Raw genomic sequence first — 7,961 nt, 5'->3', positions numbered from 1 at the left:
TATTTGCACTAGAATCAGATGACAAATAGATCCTGAAGAACCAAAGGCATTATCATTAACCATCCCATAGTAGACATCAAAATCCTCTATCCCAAGTTGGAGGATATAACTTTCCTGATGTTTTGTGACACTCACATTTTTTCCTGACATCCAACAGCATGAACTATGAGACATCTGAAAGGACAGGTATTTCTCAGATAAATCATACATGGAAGTAAATTCAGTGTTAAGTTCACCTTTGATCTGTGCATACTTAGCAAACCTGAAACATCAGACATACTCAGCATGCAATAAAGTATCTCTCACAAACGGTGTAGTATATCTATTCCAGCCTGCAAACACTTCCAATCAGCACCACAGGCAGTAGTCAAAAGGATTAAAATAGCCAAGGGAACAGAAAGGGGCTGGTAACAAGTTCATGACCTTGCAGTGAGGTGTAACGGTACAGAAGTCTGGGCATTTATTCTAACCTGGACAATTCACACTATTTGTCACTTTATTAAGTGACAAGAAGCCTCTTTACTATCAAAACATATCTTGTTACAAAAGCATGCAATTATACATTACTTCTTTCCTTGTAAGAGAAGGTAAAAGCATTTTTCTCTCTCACATACTGTTACACCTCAATAGTTTTAATTTACACCYAATATTTGGACTTTATCTACATTTCTTCATGCAAAATTTGTAAGGTGTTAATAAATTGACATATAATTTAGACTCCATGTTGTAGTCTGCCATGTTTAGTTAAGTCGTGAATGCAATTAACTGTAGTATCTGGCATAGATTCATCCTGGGTATTTATTAGGAAGAAATAGAAGAGAAAATAGAGCTAAACTAAAGCAGCTACATAGAAAGAAAAATCAATCCTGGTCATATTAGAGCAGTAGTGCAGCATGGCTCTAACTGATTATTCAGCAATGCTGCAGTCTGTGGCCCACCCTATTTAATCATTGATATCGATGGAGAAAAGAGCGCATCAAGGTGTTCACTGCATCGATGCCATTTAAGAGGCAGCATTTGATGGCAGAGCTCCTGCTGGAGTCCCCGCACAGCCATTATTTGTTGGTGACTTGTAGAGCTACTCTGTTGTAGAGCTCCTTTCTGGTTCACAGGAGTAAATGGGTTGTCCCTATCTGGTATAACGTGACCTGAATCCTTTGCCTCAGCTGTCTCTATTTCACCAAAGAGGCTGTATCATGTTGGTCACCTACTCACTAGATAACTTTGGTTTTCTTCACTCTGAAGATTTACAAATCTATTTTCTCTAATTTTGCAACAGGTCAGACACAAGCATCCTACTTTTTTCTTTCCCCATACTTCATCAATGCTTACACTTTTATGTCTAGTACATTCCTTTGCCCTCAGTGGATACCAGGAAATGAAAATTAAGAGTCTTAATCTTCTTAAACTCTGAAGCTGAGATTATATAACAGCATTCTTCTCATGAGTGATTCATTCATAGAGCAAAAGCTGGCTGGGCAGAAAGTAATATAATTGCAGTGATTGCCTGTGAGACCTTCAGATGCAGAACTTTGCAATACCAGAGATTTAAAACTCATAAAATATATAGTTCAGTCTCACAGGAAAAAATCAGGCAAGGCCAGAGAGGATTGGCCCAAAAGAAATGTCCTAATTGTTATTGAGCTGTTTTCTTTTGGTAAAATGAAGATTATTTCTCGTTTATTAAGTTCTGATGAGATGGCGACAGCAGAAATTTGCAAAAAGTTCTGTACAATAAAATTATCACTACTCCAATACATAGTATCAAGGGCAGAGGATCATGACAAAAACTTTCACCACTAGTTAGCCTCTCAAATTAAGTGATTATAGGATTTGTTTGCATTCAATGGCCCCAAATTATAAATAAATAGTTATATTTTGTTTTATTTTATCGCTACTCTCTATGATTTGTTCTAGCTTTTAATCTTCTTTTGAAAAAAAAAAAAAAAAAAGCAGCTCACTAAAGAAATGAACACATTTATTTTTGGATTTTTGCTGCCATCTTGTGCAAAGTAATGTTTTGACTGCCAAGAAACTTCTGGAGTATGACAAAATACCAAAGTTCCTATAAATTCTATGAAAAAGAATGGTTTGTGGGAGGTTGCACTGAGACCTCACTTCTTTCTCATCAGCCCAAATATTGGCATCCTTGGATTGTGCCTTGGAGAGTGACTGTAGACTGCTGAAGCCTTTTGCCCTATCTAGAACTTTCTCTTTGTCTAATTTACAGCTGCAAAAAAAAATTCTTCTCTTAAGACCTGGACAAAAACAACTGTCCGTCCTGTGCCCCCAAGAGTGTTATAGCTGTTCTACACCTCTAAGGCAAATTCCTGGGGCCAGGTGACAGAAGAGAAACCAGAGAGCAGAAAAGTGTCATCCTACAGAGAAGATACCATTTACCGTAACAACTTCACATTTCTGCGGTCAAATTCCATTCAAATACAGCAAACCTTATGCAAGAAAAAGGAAGCCTTGTGCATTTTTCCCCCAACACTGCTGAGAGGCTGAGCAGGCTGCTGCCAGTTCTCATGCTTCATTAACAAGCTTATTTTTCAAACTCTGCTAAGATACACCTCAACAATCCTGACTGAATGGCATGGATTAGCCATGATGCTGTCGATAATTTAATCAAAAGAGTGGAACTTGCACGGGAGTAATAGAGAAATGAATTTGATTCCATCTCATTTTTGAATATTGATCATTCCTTGGAAAAGAAAAATAAAATCAAAAATTTCATTTTTCTGGAGGTCTGGCTGATATTTTTGTGTCAACAGCTCATGAGACCGTGATGAGGGGGGGTTGGGGAATTGGGTTTGTACTTTAATGGGCTGAATATTAATATTAGATTATTCAGAGGTAACAGTTATATGTATTTACATTCTTTTACATCCTGCAGTCAGTAGGATGGGTAATGACCTTCCTTTAGGAGGAAGAATTTCTTGTGACATTTGCTTTTAATCATGCTTACAGGGCACAACTGAGCAGGCTATGATGAGCAGACTCTCTTCTCGACAGTACTCCTCCAGGAAGTAATTAAAAGTTAAATTGCAAATACAGCTTGTGTTACTATTGAGTTATAAATGTTTGCAAAAAATCATTCCTAMTTCAATGTTTTAGAAGCTGACAAATTTCTTCTATGAGCAAGCACTATCYGTAAGTATTGAGCAGGGAGCCTGACAGAAGACAGGTCCTTAGTCTGCCAGGAAAAAAAATGAATCTACTTTAATCCTTGCTATTTGTTTTACAAGCAGCAAACTGCTACACTGCAAAAGCCCAAGAGGCTAMACTGATCTCTTAGCAGTTGCCAACTAAAGGTAGAAAACCTTCACTCATGAAATCTAGATAATTTATTCATTTAAATATCTTTCCATGCTGACCACTCTTATATTAAACTTTCTCTTCTTTGTGATGCCAAAAAAAAATTTAAAATCTCCATGTTACCATACATTTGGCTTTTTTTTCCCTGTGTGTTATTTGCTCTTTGTATTTGCCTGTACCAGACAGCTTGTGTCGATTGTTCAGTGTGCTCAGCTCCCCAGTATGGTGTGCCCAACTCACAGAATAGTTTTCAGCCAGGAACATCAAGTAAAAGCACATATTAAAGAATAACAAAATCCCAAAACATTGAGCATTTTGTCAACAGCTGTGGGGTTAGTTTTTCAGGAAGCCTTCAGTTCTCTTAAAAATAGAATATTTAGGCAAAGGCCACAATCTTATAGGACTGAGATTAGCAACTTAAATTAAGGCAGTTATTTTGCCAGTTCTCATCCTAAATCAGAGTGCTGATCAGCTATGTATCTGGTCATTTTTAGGGTAATACCAGGAAATAATTTCTTCATACATCATACAGTCTGCAGTAAAACCTAGGCTTCTGAGGCACAATTCTTTGAGAGAACTAAGGACATGTCACTTTCTCCTTAGTTTTTTCTCCTCTGATAACCCGCAGCTGGAGAGAGTAATTGTGAGAGCAAGAGGAGGGTCACACTGATGATAAAAAGGACAGGTCTCTGTGGGGAAGACTTTCYCTCCACGCCTGTGCTGGTTGGTGGTTGGTGCAGTGTGCTTGCAGAGTCCCAGACCAAATTTCAAGCTGTGCTCCCTGGGGGAAGCCTGATTGCAATGCCACTGCCTGTCTGCCTTGCAGGACTCAGAAAGAAAAGCTAATGATAGATATTGGGAAGAATAATCTGAACTACTAAYGCACCTTACAGGACTCTAAATTATCTGCAATTGCGGAGGGGAAAAAAGGACTTGGACACTTCTGTGAACAAGCCAATAACAGTCTCTGTTCAATACATGGCATTGATCAAAAGAATGAATGTTAAGATGCAGAGTGGTGTTAAAAACAGTATTGAAAGAGAACACCATCGTATAAATCAATGAGAGAACTTCCTCTGAACTACTATTCTGTGCTGACCACTTCATCAAAAAGGGATGTGGCAAACAGTTTACATACACACAACAAAAATGAAGAGATGCTTTGGCAAACATCGATTATGTAGAGAATTAAATGACTGGGACAGTTCAGCTTTGAGAGGTACTATTTAGGGTGCCATGAATAATACTTTCACTAAATTGGACTTAGGCAGAGCTGGGAATTTTCTAACAACCCTTCCAGTAGAAAATATGAATTTGTCAAAACTGGAGTATTCTGTCAGAATGTACCATTTCAAAGGAATAACAGCCAAGGTTACTTCTTGTCAAGGACTTTTCTCCCTTTAGAAAAACACTTTGTTTCCTCCAAGTGGGCTGTCTGGRATCCCAGCTTTCTGTGGCACATGTGTCATGGACATCTTCAGACACAGTGCAAGTGATAATTTAGCTTCAGAACTTCAGGTCAAAAATACTGTAGGGACAACMAAGAATTTCAAACTGAACATTTCCAATGCTCAGGGATTTCTGAGGTCCAACACCACTGGGCTTGTAGAAAGGTAGAAAATCTCTCCAAGTTGAATAACTCAGGATTTCACAAGTATGAAATTCACACAATGTCCTTCATTTTTTATTTAGCATGCTCCTCTTCATAAAGGAAATTAGTAGGAACATGCAGACTGTAATCCAAGGGGAACCAAAGTGTGCAGGCAGTGGGGCACCATCCTAAATAATCATTCCTGAAAATAATTTCTGTTGAGCAATGACSTCCACTGTGCCCTTCCACATCCAATGGTCTTCCTGTACTCATTGCTGGTCAATTCCTGTCCTGAGGAAAATGTTGCCCCACAAGTGGACACTGCATTATACTCTGGACATGATCATGGATCAACAAGGTCCAAAGCAATTGCAGAGCCTTTGAGGATGTTTGTATTGCATTTACACAGCCTGGTTTTGGTAGCAGGGTAGCTACAAGAGTAGCTTTGTGAGAAGCTGCCAAAAGCTTTCCGTATGAATGGCAGAGAAATGCCAGCTGGCTCCGAGATGGACCTGCTGCTGGCCAAGGCTGTGGCACCCAGGAACGATGGTAGCACCTCTGTGGGATCACATTTAAGAAGAAAAACAAAAGGTGTCACACAGATGTAATTGTGGACAGAGAAAAACAGGATGAGAATATGTGAGAGAAACAGCCCTCCGGACACCAAGGTCAGTGGAGAAGGAAGGGGAGGAGGTGCTCCAGGCACTGCAAATGAGATTCCCCTGCAGCCTGTGGTGAAGACCATGGTAAAGCAGGAAGTCCCCTGCAGCTCACGGAGGACCCTTCACCACCCTTGTGGCCCTCCTTTGGATGTGCTCTAATAGTTTAATGTCTCATTTATACAGTGGTGCCCAAAAATGCACACAATATTAAAGGTGAGGCCACCTCAGGTCAGAGYAGAGMGGTACAATCAYCTCTCTTGCCCAGCTGGTGATTGCCTGATGACCTCAGGACACCCCAGGCTGGCCCTCCTGGCTGCCAGGGCACTACAAAAACCTATTTCCACTATGAAATTTCATAAAAAGTGGTTGCTAATCTATTAAAATAAACCTTTTGAATTGCCAATCCTTTGCTTTTAAATAAAGATAGTGTGTACCATCCTAGAGATTTTAAAATAATGGCTTTAAAACAGCTTTTTTCCAGCAAACCAAATGTTGGATCAGTCATGTTAGAATAAGGGGAGTCTGCTGTGAAACCCTGAGGTGTGTCACTTTAAAATAGTGCAGCGCACTCTAGGGCAAATAAAACAACAACAAATCAAAAGAGTTCATCTATTGCAGCTATTTATTCTACAGCAACTTCAGCTCAAGCCATGCTGGTAGTTTTTCTAGAGCCTTAAATCAAACAGCAGGTATCTGTGGCCTGAAGTTAAGAAATGCTAAACATCTGCCAGTTTCCACATTTGAAACAATGCAGCTGCCTTACCTGAAGGATATTTTATGATTAGAGGACCAGGAATCTCAGTGCTACTGTCATGTGACATTTTCACTGTGGAATACATCACTGTCACTTCACAAACTGTTAAACGATTCCCTTGACCAAGGATCCAGTTTTAAGTAATTTGCAAAATACTTTGATTGTCATATTTTTAAAATCCTTGTATTGGACACAAAAATACAGCTGCACATGATACAGTCCTACTTTTTAACAGGCAGAAGAATTCTCTTAACAGCTGGCAGTATCAGTGCGTAGTTCAGTAGTCCATTCATCCAAGGTGTATTGGCACTATTCTTACTGACATGCTTTAGCCTACGAGAAAGATCTACAGCTGTAAGCATAATGGACTAAAACTAATACTCCCTGAAAACAAATATTTAATTTCTGAATGTTAATGGTCTGGTACTTGTGAACACAAACTATTTAAGTCTTCTGTCTTCCCTTCATCATCAGGTACTCCCAATTCCAAACAGAACAGAGGTTTTGATTAACAGTGGAAAACTGAAAGACCTGGGACAAATCACATTTTATATAACTTGCAACTGATGGTTGCATTTTAATAATTTATTTTTCTGCCTACAATTCTCTACTATATTTTCCCAGTTTGCAAATTTTGYCTCCAAAGTTAAAGACTTGCAGCATTTCACATCCTCATCCATCTCCAAGAGCAATATCAATTTGGCAGGCTGCAACACATATTGAAATGGAAATTTTGGAAGTCACTCTGATGTGATCAATCAAGTTACACCTGAATTTAAGAATAACAATGACAGTGTTGAAATCACAATGATTACTGTGGGTCATGTTAAAGTATGTTTTGCTTGGTGCATATTCAGTGAGGCAGTAAAACTTCAAAAGCTGCCCTGAAGAGGATCCTGGGGGGCAGAATGAGTTGTGAAGATGTAAGGAGGACAATCTAGCCTTAGATTAAAAATTCATTAATAAACCTTGGACTCAATGATCTTGTTGGTCTTTTTCAACCTCAATGATCCTTTTGCCACGGATGAACAGCAACAACAATAATACCAATCTTTGAAGACATTACTTTTTTGCAGGGCAAGTAAAATGCGCCATAAAACCCCCAAAAGTGTCTTTTGTTTGTGTCCTTAAATCACCTAAGGAGACTTGGATGTTCACCTTACCTTCTCAAATGGCCCTATCAATTTTATATTTAGTCTTGGCAAACTGCCTTTTCCTTAGGGAGTAAAAAAAGCAAAGAGGGAGAAGGGTTTTAAGCATACTATTTGTACTCTCAGGTGCCTCATATCTATTACTGTAGCATGTATCTATCATAATTTCCACCTGTAAAAAAACCCAGACTTTGAAAACCAAAGGCATTTAGAAAAATTCTAAAATGTTTCCAGACTGGAAAAATTAAAGGAGACTCTCAGCCTGGGAACACCTTGTTTCAAAGACCTCTCAGTTTCCCTGAAAAGAAACTGTGATGACAACTGTCCAGGAGAGGAGATAACAGGAAACACCTTTTGGAAAGCATATAGAATGAGAGAGAAGTAGGGTTGCATCATCACTGTTTTATGAGGGAAAAAAAAAAAAAAAAAAAAAAAAAAGAAAGCTATATTATCAATTTTGAATATAGGTAGCTGTATTTCGCCCC

The sequence above is a fragment of the Malurus melanocephalus genome, unplaced genomic scaffold (assembly GCF_030028575.1).
Source record: "Malurus melanocephalus ecotype Western Australia unplaced genomic scaffold, MMel_1.1 scaffold_626, whole genome shotgun sequence".
In the NCBI taxonomy this organism is placed as follows: domain Eukaryota; kingdom Metazoa; phylum Chordata; class Aves; order Passeriformes; family Maluridae; genus Malurus; species Malurus melanocephalus.
Note: the sequence above shows the minus strand (reverse complement) of the source record.